The sequence below is a fragment of the Chiroxiphia lanceolata genome, chromosome 10, assembly GCF_009829145.1.
Source record: "Chiroxiphia lanceolata isolate bChiLan1 chromosome 10, bChiLan1.pri, whole genome shotgun sequence".
In the NCBI taxonomy this organism is placed as follows: domain Eukaryota; kingdom Metazoa; phylum Chordata; class Aves; order Passeriformes; family Pipridae; genus Chiroxiphia; species Chiroxiphia lanceolata.
The window spans coordinates 18,722,907-18,745,111 of record NC_045646.1 but is presented as its reverse complement, the minus strand read 5'-3'; the positions used below and the strand labels follow the sequence as shown (position 1 = coordinate 18,745,111).

General features: G+C 36.5%; 1 long non-coding RNA gene across 1 annotated transcript; it reads left to right on the top strand.

The window, feature by feature from the left end:
* Positions 1–8,618: 8,618 nt before the first annotated feature.
* On the top strand, positions 8,619–21,407 carry LOC116791961. The gene is made up of 3 exons (XR_004358917.1): positions 8,619–8,760; positions 9,795–9,834; positions 21,388–21,407. It is a non-coding gene; the product is annotated as an uncharacterized LOC116791961 (long non-coding RNA).
* The last annotated feature ends 798 nt before the right edge of the window (positions 21,408–22,205 follow it).

Here is a 22,205-nt window from a genome sequence, read left to right as displayed (position 1 = left end):
TCTGTGTGCACCTGTGGTCTTAAGCAACTTTAAGATACAGGTTATTTCATTTAAATTTTTCTCTTTCTTCTTCTACCTTTGAGAACGTGGTTCAGAGGCTGCTGAAATCAATGAAAGCCTTTCTTTGTATCAGTGATTGTATGCAGTTTGCAGACAGACATCTGAGCACAAGCACTACACTTTATTTGCACTCTGTACTTGAGTCAGGAGACTATTTGAGATCTCATATGAGACCTTCTCTAATCTATCTTGCTTGCTGTGCACAGGAGCATTATCAATATGTCCATGTGATTTTAAGAAGGGTAAGAAGGTAAAAGTTTACTGAGTTACTGTTTTTCCACAGGTGATTAGACAGAGACCATAGACTTTCTTCTACCTATTACAGTAGGATTACTGTAACCATGATCCAAGGATATAAAAGAAACTGGGAGGAAAGTTGCTTTCATTGAACAGTTTGAGGTGGAAAAGTACCCAGTAAATACCTATTCAAATCTGAAAAGGCACAACAAACCTTCAGCTAAGTAAAGATTAGAAACAATTGGTCCAAGTTCACTATGAGAAAGCAAAGCAGTTACATAATTTCATCATCCTGTCTCCTTCCTTCAAAGTACTAGGGCTTATATTAAACCTCAATATTAAGCCTTTTGCATCAGGGTGGAGAAAAAAAAAAGTCAGCCAAGAACTGTGGGGAGGTAGTTAAAATGAAAGTGGAGGATATTAAAATGTCCTATAACCTCAATATCTCTACTTAATCCATGGAAAAATTCCCTCTGTATCCTGTTTCCTATGTTTTGTCTGAAGTTATTTTCTATGTGTAGAAAACACATGAGGAGGACATGAGGTCCATGAGAACCGAGACTGATCCTTCTAATCTCAGTGTTTGTGAGCAGAAGCACGGGAAAAAGTAGCATAGAGAAAACAGGGGAAAACTGGAGAGAACAGGCTTTGGGGAAAATAAAAAATTAATGTTGTAATTTTTAATGTCTATTCATAGTTTTCTGCATATTGTTTCTCTCATCTGTGGCTGTACAAGTCAGGACAGGCATAGACTGTAGATTTTCAGTTTTATATTAGTTAACTTGGCTTCTTTATTCTGTCAAGGTTCCTTTCATGATGAAAATGAAAGGGGGAGGGGAGTTTAAAAAAATAAAAATCTTGGAAGATGTTTCCTCGAGTGCCATAGTTTTGGTTGGTTTGGTATTTTTTTCCCTAATGTGCACATGATGAATTTTGCCACAAATATTTTCAATCCTACTAAAGAAATCTATTCTGTTTTAGGTAGTGTTTATTACAGAAAAGAAGAAAAAAAAAGGCATCAGGGCTTGACCTTAAGTTCCAGGAGGCTTTGTGAAAATAAATAGCAAAGGTATTTTAATATTGAATTGAAATGATAGGATAGTGTGAGTGTGTGTGTGTGTACACCAGATATTTCAGGCTACCTACATTTTTTCCTATCCTATTTCAAATAACAATTACTGCAATTTTTCTTTTGTTTTTTCTTTGGGATATTATCAGTTTTTAGCTATGTGTTCTAGCTTAAAACATGAATGCAAAGAGTTGATATTTTCCTAGGCAACAAAGATCTTAGTTTTGTTTAAATTTAAACTTAAGTAGTTTAGTAGTTTTAACAGTGATTTTTTGTTGTGGAGTAAGGAGCTGAAGAACAACTGCCATATAATGTGGAGAGGAGGCAGAAGATTGTTATTCTTCTGAACTATAATATCAGAATCTCAAAGAGTGAAATAATGTCTCATAGTCTAATATGTTTATTCATAACATAATCTGCCTGCAAACTTCACATTTTCCCCTTGGCCTTGCAGGAGAAAAAAATTGTCATTATATTTATGATTTGTTACACATAAAATATATTTTAATTTCATTGATGTAATTTATATTACATTTGTAAACAGATACATCCTGTCTAAGCAATGCACAGCAACCTGAGGGACCCGGGGGTACAGTGACTCATTTAACAAGCAATTACCTCGGAAAGATTAGGGAATTAAACTGTACCTGACAAAGCTATTGCTGAGTAAAAGATTCTGTTCTGGTTTTCTTTGAATGTCTTTGTTTTAATTCCAAAAAAATCACCAATATCTGATAAAAACATTATATCTGATAAAAAACATTACATGACAGCAATGAGAGCAGGCTTAGAGCATGCCAAGTGCTTATTAAAGAAACTTTTTTTTTTTTAAGATAATTTAGACAATTCCACAGAAGGAAATTCCAGGTATTCCCATTGTTTTAAACTATGAACAATTTTTTAGTCCTGAGTCCTAACATTCTTATCTTTCACAAATGAATCAAGACCAAACAGATGGACTTATGTTTCGTGACCTTGTTATAGTCCAGTTTCAACAAACTATTCATCTCACCTGGTGGGTTCAGAGTGATACCCAAAGCTGGTGCTCACATTCATCCTTCTCTCTTTTACACATTCATCCTTGACCCAGTGGAAAAGGTTGAGGTGTCAGTCAGGGACTGCCTGGGGTCAGTTTTCCATGGGTGTCACTTCTGAAAGAGTGACAGCATAATACAGAGACCTGAGTCAAGTGTCTTTAATTCAGTACTCATGCCCATTTGCTGAACACTTGCATAAAAAAATTTGTTTCTACTCTATTTTCACTGAGGCTATTACCAATAAAACTGCTTATACAATTTTTCAGTAGCATCTTGGTAGCTTGACAGGAAGTGACAGCACAGTGGGAATAGTTATCTATACTTCCAGACAACAGCTCTGCTAAATCACTGCATTACCCCTTACCTAAATGCATTGTTAAATTGAATTTAAAGGTTTCAGTTTGTGAAATCTGTCTTACTGTGGTTTGTTGAGGGCATTTTGTTTGTTTATTTGTTTACTTCAGTTTGGTTTTTTGTTTAATTTTTTTTTGGTTGCTTGGTTTACTATTTTTTCTTTCTTTTGTTATAGAAATGATGGAACTTCCATCCTGCCTCTTTTGAATTTCACTCATTCCAATGACATATTGTTTCACAACAGGGTATCAAGAAAGATCAGATAGACCAGGATCAGATAGATCCTTATTCTGAAATGGAATTTGCATAAAACAAAATGTCAGGTGTTGATGAAAATGTTGTTGATTCTTTCCACTTTTATTTTGCACAATTTTAGAAGTTAACACAGTAACCTTCAATCCTCTTGTCTGCCTTTTAGCAGTGCATGAGCCTCAACAGCAACTCAGCCTGCACACATGGCAAAGGGAGACATTTACAAGCAAAGATTAGAATCCTTATTTGGAACAAACCATTGCAGTTTTATCACAGACCATAGATATCAGCTTAGGATATGACTACTTCTAACTCATAGAAACTGTTTCTGCAAGATGCATAAGCTACAATTATCCCTATTCCATGATTCCTAATTCACCTTATTTTCTTTGGAGAAGTGAAAGACAAATTAGCTGACACACTTAGAACAGTAATGGGTATGGGAGTAGCATGATACCAGACCAAGAAGTGCCAGAGTGAGTTGGCAAATAGATACCATGACTTAATTCTTTAATTATCTCTTCTGAAGAGCAACACTGCTGAAGTTTGAATATCACAAAGCCCTTAGTGAAACTTGTCTGAAGTTGATTCATTTGGTTTCTCGTTGAGCTTGTTCCTCAAGGCTAATCTGCATCTCTAATTGTGTTCTATGTGCTTGGAATACAGTTTACCACCTTTTGTTTCTACTATTGCATTAAATGATTCAGTAGTTATTTTACAGCTTAGAATAAATGCTCTGTTTATAAATATTACAATAAGCCTATACAGTAATTTGACTGTCATTCAAGCAAGAAACTGAAAACTCAGTCTTCAAGCTCAGAGGTTTAGAGGTGAAAGCTAACAATATCCATACCATTCTGGGCAAGATTGAGACTCTTATTTTCAAATACACAGAGCAGCAGGAGAGGTGGAATTCCCACAGAGCTGCATACCTTCTGCATCAAGCCAGAGCTGCAGTCTTTGTCATCCTGTTTTTGAAGAACTAAGATGTCTGTTGATTTGAGTCTTATGCAGAAGAACTTTTAAAAGTGCCAGAGAGACTTCTGCCCTGCAAAAATAGCTGAACTATCATTTAGTATATAACGTACACCACTACCTCCAAAACTGCTCAAATTGAGAATCTTCCTGGGTCTGGGAGTGCAGGAGAGATACATGTTACTGAGATGTTTTTCACTAAACTCTGAGCAAAAATTTGGCATAAATTTGTTCCAGAGGACAAAAATCCACTTTTTAAATGCCCCATCCTGGTAAGCCTGTTTCTATTCATGTAGAACCATGACACTTATCCATCTGAGCTGTGAGGAAGACAGTTCTAGACTTATCTACTCTGTACAGATGCCAGTGAGAGAGGAAACTACCCCTCTCCAGTTAATGAACAGAGTTTGGCACATATTGGTAGGGTACAGGGCAAGTTCCATTTTCTTTGGTCATAAGTTTACGCATCATCCTAATCAAAGCAACACACTTTGCAAAAAGAGGGTAAGGAAAATCACCTGTCTGTCTCGGTGTGTTAATACTTCTCCCTAAAGACATTGGCTTTTCAGAATGTTGGAGTTTTTGTGTCCTGCCTCTGACAGGGAGTGCTTTTAAAATAAAAAGAAAATTACAATCCTATACATGTAAAGCATCTGTGTGTACTAAAATGACTTTAAAAGCGATAAAATGGATGCAAGGTAATATTCTGTAGTAAAGCAGCCAGCTCTGAGTGTACCACATCAGCAAAGGGAAATAAAGTTGCAAAGAGATTCTTTTTGGTTTAATGCCATTCCTATGAAGACTGTATTTTACATGATGTAAGTGTACATTTATAAGAATCTGGTACATAAACATGAGACAAATTTACTCTCAGAAGTCACAGAAAGATGTGGGTAATGTGTTCATTAGTATGAGTAGAAAACAACTTCCAGTTGAAACCAGGAGGAACATCATAGTTCAAGAAAGTAATCTCCACTGTGCTTTTCTGCCTTCTGAGAGGGATCTGTCCAGGGGTGAGATGGTCCAAGACTAGGACTTTTTTCTTCTGACTTTTGTCTAACTGTCCTACTACTGAAAGTGAATTAGCACAAACCTGGTTAATCTCAGATGAAATGCAAATTTCTTGTAACCACGTGGTCCAAAACAAAAGGATTAAAATCTGTGAGTATTCCAGCCCTTCGAGAAGTGATAAAACATCATGTAAATACGCTTGAGCACAATCTATTACTTTTAATCCACGTACAATACGTTATTTTACTCTAATGTACACATCCACCCCCTCTTTACATTCCTTCAGCTTTCTTAGACTGATGCCATGTTAATCTGCTGAAGGTCAAGCTGAGAAAATTGAGGAAACAAAGCCAGTGCCCTTGGGAATCATGTCACGTCCCGTTGGGCTCACAGACAAATGGACATTAGCTGTAGGTACAGGTACTTGCCAGTTCATCAAACTCCTTCACGTGTCTGGTATCTTATCTTGGATTATGAATTATTGCATTCAATTTAATATTTTATAACTTGTTGTTTTCATATATTTGTGCATTAAATACAGAAGGAGTGGGTGTAACCTGAAGTACAATTCTCTCTCTGTGATTGGTCACAATAGAGATCCTTCGTTATTGTTGGTAGTAATTTTATCAAGAAGTAAAATTTGAATTTGTGTCTTTTAAAGAAAACTGTTTGTGTTTTATTCCTCAGTGTCTCATTGTAACTTTTCTTTATAGCTTGGGAGTTTCATGACTCAGAGAAGCACTAGAACAGAGATATGTTGACAGATTTGCTTTCTGTCATTTCATTTAAATTGAATCCATTCTCTAAACCTCTAGATAATACATTGCTAAGACATACCTTTCCATTTTTAAATGCCTCCTGCTTGTTCTCCAGCTGTGAAATAGTTACTTGTTCCACCACACTCCAAAAAAATATATAAACTAATATAAATATATAAATTATGCAAAAAACACAGAAAACCACCACCAAACCCAGCCCAAAATCAAAACACAAAAACAAGAACTACATGCAAAACTAACAAAAAAAAAAAAAAAGAAAAAAAAAGGAAAAAAAATTTTGGAAATTTCGTTAGGGCATTAAGAACAAAACAAATTGCTTTTCCTGAGAACAAAATCAGACAAAAAGGATTGGGTTATTCTAAATGTATGGACAAATAAATAGTTCTTTCTGTACCTTATGCTACCAAGAATTTTATTTAATCAACTAAATATTAGTTTTCCACATGAATTTCTAGTTTGGATGAGGAATCAGCTTTATGGTTCATCCTCCTGAAGCTGTATAACTTTTTTTTTTTTCTACACATTAGAATACCTTAACTGAGATGTTGGACTGTGTTTCTTGAAAACAATGAGATAACTAATAGCCAAGATAATGAAGAGGGGACAGATTTACACATCTTTTCTTCCCTGTCTGCTTCTGCTCTTCATGGGAGCACTTGACACAGCACCATTCAGACCACACAGAAAGCACCATAAATCCCTCACACTTCTTGAAGTGGCTGCAAGGAGACCTGTGTCAGTTTGTTTATCCCAAATTCCGTCTGTTTACTGGTTTCATCTGGGCATTTAAAACTGTTTTATACTGTTGCAGGCCTTTTTGATTGATAAAAACCTGAAATAGGGGTAAAAGCATCACAACAGTGATGAAAAATATAAAATTGTGGAAAAAAAAAGTGATAAAGAGATAATCAGAATTATTTTTTGCCCCAACAAATAAGGAATGGACCTTGTTTGAGGAAGAAAGGAATGAAGGATTTTATTTTTTATTACTTTTGCTCTTCATTAAGCTTTGTATCTCTTTTTTTTTTTTTTTTTTACTTTTTCCAGGCATGAAATGGATGGTTGCAAAGGTGTTGTGATGGAGTCTTTGGACTGATTCTGATTTCTTGACCAGGAGCACAAGCTCTCTCATGGGAGTGTTAAAGCAAGTAGAGAGATTTAAAAGCAAAGTGAAAAATACATGAACAGATGCAAGAGTTAAAGACTTGGACTTGTCTAAAAGAAGGGGCAGTCATAACAACTCACATACATACATAGCAGTTTGCCTTAGTGGAGAAAATAATATATGCTGTTCCCTGTACTGGGAATGGGATAAAAATAATAGTGAACACTTCAATATACAAGATGCAGGCCAGCCTAGGAAAACATTTCATCTGAAAGGCTAATAGGTATTTAACTCCACCAAAAGGGTGGTTATGAGACCGTTGCTTTAAGAATAGCTTAGAGAAATGTGTCAGAAATACTGCCAGTGTCAGACATTCACAGGGTTGGCCTGACCTGAGCCTAGAGATGAACCCTCCAAGTCTTTCCTAGACTCATTGCCTAAGATTTAAAATTAATCTTATTGGTAAAATGTAATACAAGGACTTAGGATCTTGCTTGTGACCTAATTTCCTTCATAAGTACCACTACAATAAGGATCAGAGGTTTACTGGATTACCAAAATATTGGGTAAGTTAATTTCAGTGCTCTAATTTAATGAGGGCCTGATCCATAATGCTAGAGACAAATTTGGAATTCACTTTCCTTAAAAAAAGAGAGGTGGAGGAAAAGAATGTGCATCTTTGACTGACTGAGAAGGCTAATTAAAAAAATCGGTATTTTTCATGCAGTTCTTTGAAAGATGGTTTATTGTGATTATTTTCCAGTTCTGTGTTCATTTGATACAGGACAATCTTTAAGGTTTTTACAGCAGTTATGTTTGAATGTGTTGCAAGATCAGTTCTTGTCCAGCTGTCCAGTCCCAGCTCTGGTTCAGAGCCAAAACTGCTGCATAAACCTCAGCCTTCAAAATCATATTTAGCTGGCTTGGATTGGACTTCAGAGAAGCTATAAATGAACACGTCAGTGCACACAGACAGTATTAGCAGACAGAAATAGCTGAACTTAGATGATGCAGAAGCTATTTAAGGAAAATTAAGTTACATTAGTAGCTCGTCTGAGAGCAGCAGATAGTTTATGTTTGCCAGACATTTTGACTTGAGAGAAGCAAGGCTGGATGACTTTTAAGAACAAAAAGGCAGGACAAGGTTCAGTAATGGCACAGAATAGAAGAAAATGTCCCATCCGGTAGCAGAAACTTTAATTGTAACGTTATTAACCTTTGATTACCGATCTTTGTGGTGGAAATATAATATATTGTGAGAAGAGTTAATGATTTCAAAAGAATGACACACACTATGCTGGGCACTGAACAACTTGTGCAAATACAAGTTTGAAACTGAATCTTGAAGACTTTACCCTCTAAGGAGACTACAAAGACTTGAACAGATACCTGATAGCACATATTGTCTCTTGGCCACTGTCCACATTCTTCCTTGGTGACTGTGTGACAAGCACGGTTACTCCTACGTGAACTTTGCCAATGGACAACTGTTTTCAAGACTGACATATAAAAATGCAAACAAAAGATAAATGACAAGAGTGTAACATTTCAAATGAAAAAAATCTAAGGTAAATATGAAGTTTTATTATACGACTTACTACTGGTGAAGCACATTAAAGTCTGGCTACTCCTGAGTGAATTCTGACTCCTTTCCAGTGGTGACAGAAGCTGGGAGCCTGCTAAAGCAACCTGGGATGCTCAGTATGCTTCCATTTTTATTCTTTGCAGCATTCTTTTTCATAGAACACACTGCAGACAGACATCTGAGGACTTTTATTTCTCACAGAATACACCAGAGCTGGATGGCTGAGAAGAGAAAGTGCTAAAGGTTGACTTCAATGGGAATGTTCCCTGCCGAAGCTGAAGATTTGACCCAGAAAGGTTCGAGTGTGTTTCTGAACAAACCAAATTATCTTTTGTGCTTCACAAACATGGGGCACCTAAAAAAAAGTGCAAAAGTTTAGCTCCCAGCCCACATGTTTGAATGAAACTATTTCATGTTATTCCTTAAAAAAAAAACCCTTCTATTTTACTTCCAAACTGCTGTGAAATGTTATACTCAAAATAAAAACTGTCTTCAACCCTGAGTTTTGTAAATGCAGTGCATTAGCCCTGCAAGCCCTGCTTGCTGTTTAGATTTTTATTAATTCTAAACTCACCTCTTTCCATGAAACTCGATTCCTTTTTTACTTGCATTTATTTGCACAGTAAGAACATGTTACTTTTTAAGCAATTGCTTTAAAATTTGGACCTTATTCTTTTAATACGGAATATTTGTATTGAACAAAACCACCACAATCTAAATGATACAAACTGTGTTTGGTCATGAATAATGAAGACTTGTTTCTTCTTCCAAAGATAAACTGTCTACATCCTGGCTCTATGATATTCTTATCTATGAAAATATTATTTTCATTATTCTGAAATATTTTTAATCTGCCTAAATTATCAGTTTGTTTAGGATTATTTGATCATTATTGTTTATTTAGAGCAGCACTTTAATTTCTAAAACCTTTCACATATTTGCAATACTTGGACCTATTTCAAAATATCTTGTCTATTTTGTTCTGGTGTAATCTCTTTACTGAATCTAAATTAATCACTGTGATTTCTCTTCACTTATATATATTTTTTTCTGGAATTTTATATAGCAAATGAGCAAACAATAATTTTTGTCTATCTAATCCTGATATCTACAGTTTGTCAATCTTAGAATGTTATGGTTTGGATTGTTTTAATGTATCGATTAAATTTAATATTGAATATTGAAAAGTTAAATAGTTAATAGCTGTTTATCAAAATAGAGAAATAGCCAATGTACATGTAATTTTGTCATGTTGCAGTATTTAAATACTTTTCATTACAGTTCAACACATACCTGTTAATAATCAAGCACATCTTGTATATGATTAAAGGTGACCAGTTCCTAGAAGAAGAAACATGGAGAAATGCACTGTAAGAAATGAGCTAATAACATTAAAATGTGGGAAATCATTTTCGAAAAGTCTGAATCCAGACTTGTGCTTTATAAATCACGACCCAGAAGTAACTGGGGATTCAGCCAGATCTCATTAATTGCAGAGGAAGAGAAACTATAAAGTCTGAAATTTATGTAAAACCAGTTCACTGGTCTATTCTTTTATGGGAACTATTTGGAATCAATCTGTATCTGCAACTCTTCTATGGGAAATGAGTCGAAGAGCTACAGCAGGTGCTTTAAAGTAATAAGGGATTTCCTATGAAACCCAGTGGACTGATGACTCACCAGTTTAATTATGGCCTACTCTTCTGTTGTAAAAGCAGGACCATCATTTGTAAAAGGTTCTTATTCAGTAAATGAGTTTGAACAGAAAATCTTTTACAGGGAAAAGAAGATACCCATATTTTATTTTAAGAGGTATAGGATTTATAGGGAACATCTTCAGACTACTACAATGATTAGTGTTGTCTGAGTATCCCCAGAGTAACTGGATGGAGAAGCAGTAACTCTTTTTGTGCAGTCTGGCTTTTCTTTACTTTGAATTTGTGACTTATTTTTCAGTTCAGCCATTTGATTTATTCTTAAATTATATATATATCCCAGGCAGACACTACTATAGTTCATACTGCTTCAGAATGGTTGGAGTGGTTTTGTGTTGTTTTTTTTTTTTTCCCATTAAGAAGAAGTGGTTTAAATTACAGTTACTATTTCTTAATTTCACAATACCATTCCTTTCTAGAAAATTGCATATACCTGGGAAATAGGGCAGGCTTTATAAATGGTGAACCATCTCTTGTAGCTGCCAGTGGGACTTTTACTTTTTACTTGGAAAACCACAATCTTTCACCCCATAATATGGGAGATAAGATCTACCATACCCAAAGCATCTCTGCTATAAGCAATAGACCCCTCAGATCTGATGATGCAACTTGCCATCCTGACAAGCAATAAAAGTCCAAGGAACCATAATAACTGAATCAGAAACACCCCACTCTTCACAATATTTATTGCAAAGTAGCTGTTCCCTTTGAAAACACCATTCATGTAAGTGAGAGAGGCTCTGGTATTTAGGGTGTGGTAGAAAAAAATCATTAGGCAAAATGGATTTTTTCATGGACAGATGGGTCATTTAGCACAGCCCTGTGTTCATTTTTTAGGTTGGGTGGTTGGTGTCATTTGACTGCTCTACTCAGAAATCATTAATTTGATTTTACCTGGGTCTGTCATTGTCTAGCACAATGCATCTTCTTGATAAAAGGTAAACTTTTGGTATCTGGAGGGTAAAGGAAATAAAAAAGACTCATAGACGATATAAATCAAGAGAAAAAGGGGAAAAGGAAGCCACTTAGAAGAGTAGGTGTCATTGATTGACTGTAATTTTAAAGGGTCTTTCTTATGATGGACAAATTCTTGGAGTATTCATTAACTAATGGAATTATGGTAGCAGATGTCTGCTGTCTCCACAGAACATCAGGTTAAAAAGTGCAGAGGAATAATGGGCTTTTCTCTATCATGGATCAGTGTCCTCACTGTCTGGAGCTCACTCAAAGACCCTGGAAAGGATCAAAGGGTTTTCACTGTTGAAATTCATGTTTGTGCTTTCCTTTTCTTCAGTAATAGTATGCACACATGAACTAGGTGTGGGGACTAGGTGGGGAAAAAAAAAAAAAGAAGGAAATATCACTGTCAGAGAAGAAAATTCCCCTTCTGAAATTCCTGCTCAAAGCATCAAATGAAGTTGAACTCAGAGGGTTAAGCTATAGAAGAACAGCACCTGGGCTTTAATATATTCAATTACCCAGAAAACAAAATCAATTTTGTTTTTGTTAATAGCATTGAAATATGCATTACACTATTTTAATTAAAGCAGTCTATTACGCTTGCCATTCAGCTCATTCCTGCATATTCCCTTAGGGCAGTAGTCATGTACTGTGATAAAACATAATGAAAATAATTTATAAAGGAAACAATACAATAAATCAATCTGATGCTTAATGAACCTGCATTACAAGAATGGATACAATATTCTTTTTTAGAGTATGTAGTGCATTCTCCTCAAATGACTGGAAGAATGCCCTACAGCACTTAAAAAAATAGCACCTTGCTCCATCTCAGCATGCTTTTAAAGCATTGTCACTTGCAATTTAATCAAATTTTGGCAAAACAAATAAAAATCTCTTTTATTTACACTAGGTTTCTGATTTTTTGTTATTTTGACTTTAGTCATATTCATCTGCCTCGTAGGGACACCTGTAGAGACCACAGGGATTCAACTCATGCATACTTCAGCAGTCAGCTATTTATTGTCTGTATTCCAGAGACCTAAATTTTCTAGCTAAGATCAAAGCTACTCAGGTAAAATTCTCAGCTTTCCATCATAAAGATGAACAAAAATAACAGGAAAACTATTGCCTTTAATTATTTTTATATGTATGCAAATGACCCTTAAGGACTTCTTTCGTGTTCAGCCAGTGATTGGATTTGTTGATTACTTTTATGTGACAACTGTCTGGGAATATCTGTCAGTACATGATGTTTCATTGGGTGACCAAATGTGTGTGCAATAGTCTAATTTAGTACAGTATTTGTCATTTCTGTGAAACGTGTCTTGTCTTCTTGTCTGCTACAAGATCTGCTACACTTGGAACAATCCTTCCTTAAGAATTTGATCGCTCACATATTTATAGGAGAATTCAATTCATTTAGCAAAGTGGATTGTTCAGAAAAACTAGGACAGCAATAGTGAAACGGATCATACAACACAGTCCAAAAACTTTGAGGGAGGAGTCACTCAGGGTGACTTGACCATGAATCCTATGGCCACAGTCTACAGATAGTCTGCTAATCATGTATTAAACCATGTTTTTCCAAGGATTGAGTAAGAAGAAAAAAAGAACTCTACCTATGACAGCTGAATAAGCTGAAATTAGCTTTGAGGTTGCAACATGTCGTGGTACTTGTAGCTCACCAGTAAATTGAGAACAAAGAAGAAAGAGTGTGGAGGTGATGAGAGATAAAGATTCAACAAATTTTCTCAGGGTATGGTGTTTCCCCTTTTTATTGCAGGGATGGAGTGGCTGGAGCATCCTTTAAGTTAACTAAAATGGAATAATGTGTTTATTTAGATCTTCCATTTTTCCATTAAAAACAAACAAACAAACAAACAAACAAAAACAAAAACAAAAACAAACACAGAAGGGAGTACCACAATGCTTTGCAAAAAAGATAGTCAAATGCTTCTTGCAGAGACTTGAATTGGACCAAGAGGGGAAGAAATATCCTCCAAATGGTATTTTCTGAAATGCTATAACTAAACCTGAAGGTCCTGTGTAATAATTCAGGAATACAATTTATTGCTCTGGTTATTCATAGTTTTTATGGAGGAAAAAAAGAACAGATAGCAGAGAATGGCTCCAGTAAGTATTATCAAATACTTAAATGCTGTTAGAGAGCAGTTCCAGAACTGTTAGCTTTTCATGTTTTCTGTCTTCTCTCGCACCAAATCACAAACCAGCTCAGGAGCACAACAGGAATATCTAGGACAAGCTGCTGAAGCAGAGTTGCAAGAGCCACTCTGAAGATTTCACAGACACCCAGAGGAGCAGGGCTTGGCCGGCAGCCAGAAGAGCCCGGCAGGAATCCTTTCCTAAGGCATCATCTGGTCAGAGTTGCATCAGCTCACACAAAAGCTGTATGAAGCTGTAAATCCCCACTCACCCTGGGGGACAAATTTATCAGGAGACAACAATCCCTGCGCCTCGGTGGGGCAGCAGCCAGCATCAGCTCCTCCATAACAACTTGGCTTTTTGAGAAACAGCATTGTCCCGGTGTTGCAAAATTTGCCATTGCCACCCCTGTAACTATTACTACAGGCAGCTGTTACAGGCTCATCCCCTAATTTAGGAGAGAAGATTTAATACCTTTGGAAGCCTGCTGATACATGGTATTAGATGTGTCTGAAGAAGGCCCAGCTCCCCAGGTTACCTGCCTTAGGCAGGTTAGAAAGATGAGCTGACCGCTCCATGGTTCTATAAACCACGTCTTATCTCAAATGTTTATTTCTTTTACTAAGAGAACCAAAAACCCTTTTGCTGAATTAGGGGAGCAGACATGAAATGGTCAGGTAAAGCTCCCACAGTCTGGTAGGTGACAGAAATCCATTGCATTTTCTCCTTCCTTATATTCATTGTTTCTACCATATGTGACTTTTTTCTAGGTGAATAATTACTCTGCTTGACAGAAAGCTCTCTGGGAAAGTGTGTTCATATATGAAAAATGGTCCTAAATGAAGTGATTTCAAGTCTCTAACTCTTGCCACGAATTCTCCACTCCTCCAGCCCCATATTTTCTGATTGCTAAAATGTTTTCAGTATGGAAATTAGTGACTTTTCCCCACTTTAAATAGCACTATAATAGTACAAAACAAAGCCAGGCATTTCACTCAGTCTTGAGATTAATTTACAGACAAATCTTATCATTCCAAACAAAGTGGAAGGTCTTTTACGGCAATTGTTTTCCCTTTTAATGATTAACATACTTATTTTAGATAGAATAGAAATGGATAAGAATATAAAACCTGCAGGTTCACAGAGAAGGGAACTTTTATTGCCCCCAAAATTTTGTTTCTCCAGAGGTCCAATTGTAATTATTTTTTGAATGTTTTCCTTATCTTTTTCACTTTTCTTGACACTATTAGTCAATAAAACACTGTAGCTGATGGACTATTCATTCAGGTAAAACAATTGTATTCATATGCCTTATGGTATACTCATTGTATTTAAGAATGTAGATGATTAAAGTAATTTTTTTTCCTAAAAAACCCCCGGTTATTAATTGCAAATATTCCGTCTTATTCTAACATTGCAAAGATAGAGGATACTCTGTTCAGAGGCCAGAGAAAAATGTATGGAATAAGCTATACTGTACATTTCATTTTAAGTTAATTGAAACATAAAGTGACAAAATTACAGAATATGTCAACCTCTGTCAAATCTATATTGGACATGGGTGAACTGAAATCCATGACAGAGTCAAACTTGGACTATTTTCAGTAAGAACGAGGAAAGAGGCAGATCTCTGATAAGTACACAGCAACCACTTTCAATCCCAATGCTGAAACTCACTGAGAAGTCTATAGTCTGCAGACAGTGTTTCCTAAAGTCTTTTCTTGACCCTGTCAAAACAATGTTTCTTAGGGTTTTTTTTGCACACAAGAAAAATTTTGAAAAGTGTGACAGTTATTCTACAAAGAATTTTCATTCTGAGAAGTATGGCAATTTAACAAGCCACAGGAAAAACTGGCCATTAATGGGAAGTTTAGGCAATCTTTAAATGTAGACATCACCCTACGTGCATACTGTAACACACATATATGTGTGCTCATTTCTCTATAGATCCAGTTCTGCTCTCTGCTATGAATCAAAGTCAGTACCTGAATATAAAATATAACTCAGGAGAGATTTTTGGCCCATTGCCTCTTTGGGGCATCTCATTCTATTAAATAACCTGCTTCTGAGAAACTTAGCTAGACCTTCACTGTTCAGTAACTTATGATTGCCTTTTTAATTAAAAGCTTGAACCTTACTTTATACTCATTAATCATATTAGATTGGAGTGTTGATATAATGGCCATAGTTCCCCCCTCAGACACATTAACAGAAGTGTTACTGAAGTGCAGGATAAGGTGGTATTTTTATTTTTTTCTGGTGTGCTCGGCCTCTGCACCCCTCGTCTAATTCCATACATGGCACTCCCTCCTTTCCAAGGATTCACTTGGCTCCGTATGATGACACTGCGTGAGCTGAGTTAAGCCAACAGGAGGAAAGCAGCAGGACATGAGCACAGCACTCATTGCTGTGTGCTGAGAATCTCTTTGCTTCCAGTCTGATGGCAGAGCATCTCTTCAGCCCGAGATGCGCTCGAGCTCACCCGCTCCAGCAGCAGCACAAAGTCAGGGTGCAGCTCAAGCCTCACTTCACACCTGCACCTCCCCAATCTCAGTTACTTCCACTGCAACCTTCCTCCTCAACTTGCTGAATGCCACTAGCTGCTTAGATGGAGGTGGACTGTTTGTCTGTACCAAAGGTGCCTCCTTCAGGGAGGGTCCTTCTGCCACAGAAATCCACAGCAAAGCTTCAGGTGAATTCAATGGTAGCAGGGCTGGGTCTAAGTCTGGCTTTTATAAGTACAAGCCTCAGCCTCTGCTGGTATAAATCAACCTAAGTCCCCACTGCAACTAGGCTAATTTACACCAGAGTAGGATCTAACTTTACATATTCTTTTCTTTTTGCTCTGTCTTACTGGCAAGAGCCCAACAGCAAAGCTTTTTGTGCATTTGTTTCACTTTGTGTAAGGTCAGCTAAGGTTTTATGTAAAACAGATGGGCAAACTTAAAAATGATTTTTCACATTGCATTGAAAACCAGTAAAGAAGAAAAAGGGGGAAAATTACTCTTTCTATTTTTTCAAAGGTTGTGGCAATGACCTTCATTTTACCCAATGCCTCAATTTTAAAAAAAGAAAACAAACCCCTGTTTTTATTACAGTGAACTTGTTTTCTCTGCTATTCATTGAGGTCTTGAAGAGGATCAGCAAGAAAAAGAAAATTCCTAGTGGTTCATTGGCAGTTTTAAAATGGGAATATAGTACCAAGTTATAAAAGAAGGACTATATTTAAACATCCCTTAACTTATTGTGCTATATTTTTTTTTCTCATAAGTCTGTAATTTTGTGGTAACTAATATTGTGGGACTGAAACACTATGCAGCCATACAGGTTACCAGCCCGGGAGGGAAAATGGCACAACAATTTTAAATACCCTGTCCTTTTCCTCTTAAAAAAATAAAAATTACAGAAGTGAGATTTCATCTTAATAGAACTTTTCATTCTAAGGCACATAAGACAGAAGTTTATAATAAGTCTATTCACTGACTCTAATTAGGACTTACATATTTCAGTATTTCCATTTGCTTAAATGACTGTAGGTTGCAGTATAATCCATACTGCTGTGGCATCCCTTGTAAGACAAAGAGAAAAACCCAGTAGAAGTCAGTTTGTACACTCTTCAGAGGGATCCCTCTCTCCTTCCCCTTGAGCTTCAGCTCTGGATGATACATTCAAGAGAGAGACAGAGTGAGGGGAGAAGGTATAAAAAACTCAGATGCATAGGAGAACAGTGAATTCAAAGTACTGTAACCCATGAACTGGAAATAATGATTGATCAAACAGAGCATTGGCAATACAGAAGAAAAGGATGACAGTAAGAACTGTCTTTAAGTACACAGAAAGATATGGGAAAATGGAAGCTCATAACTTGTTGTGCATGTTGTTAATTAATAAAACTAAAAGTAACAGGGCTTACATTTTAGGAGAATTCATGTTAGGAGAAAAAAATCCCAATTTAGAGAGAAGGCCTCACTGGAACACCCAATTTTAGTGGTAACCTTCTGATCCTGCCAATGTCTCTTTTTTGACCAACATCTGGTAGGATTGACATTGGTAGGAGTGACGTGGGACCAACTTGTTCTGTCCTGAGTGTGGGGAATGGACTAAGCTGACCTCACAAGACCTTTTCAGTCTAATGATTTTATAAGTAAGTTTGAATGCATACATATTTATGATATCTAAATCATGCACCCACTTGCAAAAACATATGTGTGTAGTCATGAGAATTTTATGACTTTGGAGGAGTTTTGAATGGACAAAGGTGCTATCAGGAAGCCTGTCCAGGTGTTGACTTAATACTACATGTATTAATAAATAAAAGTTAAAAACCCCCAAAACCCACAGGTAAAAATGTCAGTAAATTTCTACCATATTACCAATTATTTAGTTGCACAATTTTTTAAATATTTCAAAGTACTTAATGTATTTTCAAATAAAATTATTTTGTGACTGTTTTGGCCAGATAACCCTATTTCATCTAGTTTTCTGCTTGCTGAATACTGTTTAACCAGTTCAGACATTCCTGTCACTTTTAGCCCAGGACTAGCTACATGCAATCTTAGCCTGATGGATCCATTGATTGTGTATTTATTTACAATTTAGTGCTAAAGAAAGGGGGGGGGGAAAAAGCTTGAAGAGAAGTTGAGACAAATTGATGGCATTAGTAAGTGCTGAATTCATTGAACTCCACAGGAATAGAGGACTCTCAGAATGAAGGAAGCCAAGCTGACCACGTAATTTAAAACTGGCTCACTTACAATTACTCGGGAGGAAAAAAGGCAGGGGAAACTGTACATTGGAGCTTCAGGGGCTTTTTCAGAACAGAAATGTGACAGTCATTTAAACTAGAAAAAAATCATCAAGACAATTTTCATTTTAACTTACATTCAAACATTTCAGAAGACAAATAGCCTTTAAACTTTCCAAAATGCTTGGGGTACTTCAGAATTAAAATACTTTGATGTACTTAGACAAATTGAATCCAGGATGCCACTGCAGGGGCAGGAGAAGTAATAAAGCTGCTGACTGCTTGCAATGGTTGAATGTTTAGTCTACAAGCTTAAAAACGGTGCAGCAAACCAAAGGGAGAATGATTTTTATTGCAGATGGTCGTGATGGTTTAAGTTAGGAGTGAAGTCTGCGTTTTGACATGCGTATGAAACTGAATATTTGGCTACTTTCATATATTACTGAAATAAAGATAACAACCTTAACCACAAATAATATGAATTGATGTTTTGGCACTTTATAAAGGAATTGAGATGAGCTTCCTTTTTTTTTTTTCTTTTCCCTCTGATATTAGTTATTGCATCCTGGCTATCTTAATCTGATATCTTTGTCTATTTGAGGACACTGACTACAGATTCCATCAAAAATATTTGTTAAACGTTTGCTAAAGTAGTCTACAGGACTCAGGAGAAGGCTATTTTCATCCTATTTTCACTGTATTTGTTATGCAGAGGTGAGGAAAAGACTGTGGGCAGACTTCATCTGCCTTGAAAAAGCAGATGCCCTTTCAAGGGCAGATAAAGTAAGAATAAATGAAGTTATTAGTGAATACTGATAATTATTTCCCCTATGAATTTAAAGAAAGTTTAAAAAATTTATGTTAACATAATTGCTAATTTTGATGTATTACCTGCCATCTTAAAATCTCATAACTTAGAGTTTGCTAATACTGTAAAAAGTTCAACTTACAAGGGTTTTAATTTTACAAGTACAAAGCAATTACATCATTTCCCTGAGCAAACAGAAATAACTGATTTCTTATATAGGAAGCTAAGAAAACAGACAAACATGGAAGGACACTATCTGTTAATTTGAGATCTATTTCTGCATATACACACTGTAAGACTCCAATTATACCCATGTCGAACTGATTGTCCCAGGTGTTGAAAAAAAATGTTCTCGTCCTTCCAAAAATCATTAATATTGCATTTAAAGACCCTTATTTTTTAAATAATAAACATTGAGTTCTTTTTAATTGCCTTTGGCTTTCCAGCTTTTAGCATGCACTTGGGTCATGTTTTTACACTTTTCTGTTAAGCTAAAAGAAAAAGAAATTAATTTTTCTTAAATGACGCCCAGGAGTCTCACATAATCACATTACCCCAGGAAATGGGACTTGAGGAAATACCAAACATTGTGAAACATTTGATAGAAGCAAGAAAGTAAGTAACTACAAAATAGTAGTATATTATGTGTGTTTTAAAACAGAAGTCCCTACTGATTTTGGGACAACAGAAGGTTGCCAGAATAAAAACAAGCCTTTCTCAGTTGTGTGTTTATGTAATCAAACAGGTGCCATGACTAAAAAGTCTTCTATACTCCTGATAGAGAGATGTTACAACAACTAATAACTAGTCTGTGATCCAGATAGATAATTGTGGGGGTTTTATGAGGAACAAGAAAAAAAACCCATGAAGATAGTCATGGTAAGTATCTTGCTAGTCTTCAATGACAAAACAGACAGACATTATTCAACCTCTGGACTTCCAAAAGAAAGGGAAAGAGCAGCAAAACTAAGCAAGCAAAGACAGGGGGTTGGGGAGAATGCAAGGAAAAAAAAAGGTACAAATCCAACTATGGTGCTGTCAGCATGTAAACTTCCAGGCTGAGTGCATCTCCCAGAAAAAAATAATCCTGTCTAGTCTATTCCATCAATTCAGGATTTTCGTCTTAATTACTTACACCTGCCTAAATAAAGACATGCTGCTGTTGGCAATATCACATACAAGTAAATAAGAGAGCTGATGTTGCTGCTTCGTGTTGAGGTGATTTTCTGATGATGTGGAAGATATTCTTTAAGCAATCCCTTTCTCCAGTGGTTTGGTGAGCTGGACCTACCCTCTGTAGGCTGGGATTATTGACCCCAAGGTTTTTCATTCCCAGGCATTCTCCAATGACCCTGTAGACTAGAGGGGCTTCACTTGTACACCAATCCATTTCAAGAGCTCTAGAACACTGAAATATTGGCCTATAAAACAGCTGGAATAGATCTAATGACTAATATGGATCAAGGGACAACAGTGCCAGGGATACTCTCAGATACTCTCACCTGTTTACCGAGTCCTTTGGTCACTAGGAACAGGTTGGACTGAAAGTGGAAAAACTGGAATTCCAGAAACCAGTTAAATTTCTAATCTCAAACCCACCTCATCTGACTAAATTGTTAGTCAGATTGTCCAGTTATAAGTTATTTCTGACATTCCATTCTCAAAATTGAAATTGATGGCTCCGTTTTCAAATTAGTATTTAAAGGCATGTAAGAACAGTTTCTCTACACCTAAGGCTTGATTGCAAATTGCCTTGTCATTTAAACTGATTGTGGTTCCCCAGATTTGATCCTTTTTTAAACACCATAGTTGGCCTAAATCTAATTGCTTTGACACAAAGTCAAAATTAGTCTGAGCCAAATAACTGCATTATGACTGTTCTGGATTTACACAAAAGAATGATCTTTTACACTGTGCTCTGGCCTGCCTAGTGTTAGCTCACCAGCCACTCCAAATAGACGTGGTTATGTTGAACAGAAATACAAGAGCCAAGGACTGGCCCTTATGGTTAGCCACTGCTGAATGTAAAAATTTAATCCCACCTGAGTAACGTTTGTAGCTCACCCAGGACCAGCAATCTGACCGTGGAGCTGAGTGCTGCAGTTTGTAGAGGGCTATTAGGAAAGGCAAGAGGCCTTTACAAACTTTTCAGCTAAGTCATTTGCTCGATGACAGCTGCTCTGGCAATTACCTCTTCTCCAGACCTTATGGTCCACCACAGTGTGCTTCAGAGATCTTTGGGAAGGGAGATGATTACACCTAATGTGTTTGGACAAGTCTAACATGTGTGCAAATTAATAAGAATGGTATAGTCTAGTCTGTATTTTCCTTTACAAATGTTGTCCTGAGTTTATGCAACCTGCACATCTGCTTACCTGCTCTAACTAATGATAATGGATCTAGCAGGATGTGGAGAACACAATATTCCCCCAAGTGATATTTTTGGGGGGGAGATCTCCATCCTACACTGAAAGGAACGTTAACCAACTTCTTAAAACAGAGGATAGATTTCTTATGAAATTCTCTTCAGACCCACGAGGAAGAAACATCCACTTATCCGTGAATGTAACAAGAAAGCATTTGGGAGCTGGGAAGAGCACAGCAGGTCGTCCTTTGCAATACTGACATTCCAACTGTGTGAAAAAATTTTCTGATTTATTATAAAGTGAAGCCGTTCTTTTGCCTCTGGTATTAAAAACAAAATAAACACAATGAATCTCAATGAAGCTCAAGGCAACAGGTGCCTGGTACTCTTCATATGGCAGTTAGACCTGTAAACAAGGGCACACCTTGGCTTCATTTCAACTTCTAACATCGTGTTTCTCTTTCTAAACAGTCTTTAAGTAGTTTTTAGCTAAATGAAACAAAAGAAGAAAAGGTACTGTAATACACTGATGCATTAAAAAATAATTCAAATGTTTCTGCAGCCTCTTTCAATGGCATATAGGAATAAATGAATGTCTGTATTAAGAAAAGTTCCCATATTGCATTGTTTATGTGTCTCTTTACATGGGCATTTCATAATATTTGTATAATTTCATAACCTTTCTAATATTCACACTGAGGTAGAATGCATCTGTAGTTGTGGCTGGATTTGTAGTCCAGACAGACTCAAAGCACAGTTTCCTCTCTAAAAAGCAAATTCTTCCTTTTTACCTGAGCACAAATGGCAGCACAGTAGCACAAGATGCAGATGTTGTAAGATAGTGAATGTACATAAAGCAGAATCTCCACAGAAAAGTAGCATTGCCAGGGAGGCTTGTGATGTTGCTTATCAGCTGTGTTCAGCAGTATTGCGCTGCTTGAAGTGTGGTCCTGGAAGCTGTCAGGACTCCTTCCTGAAGGGTT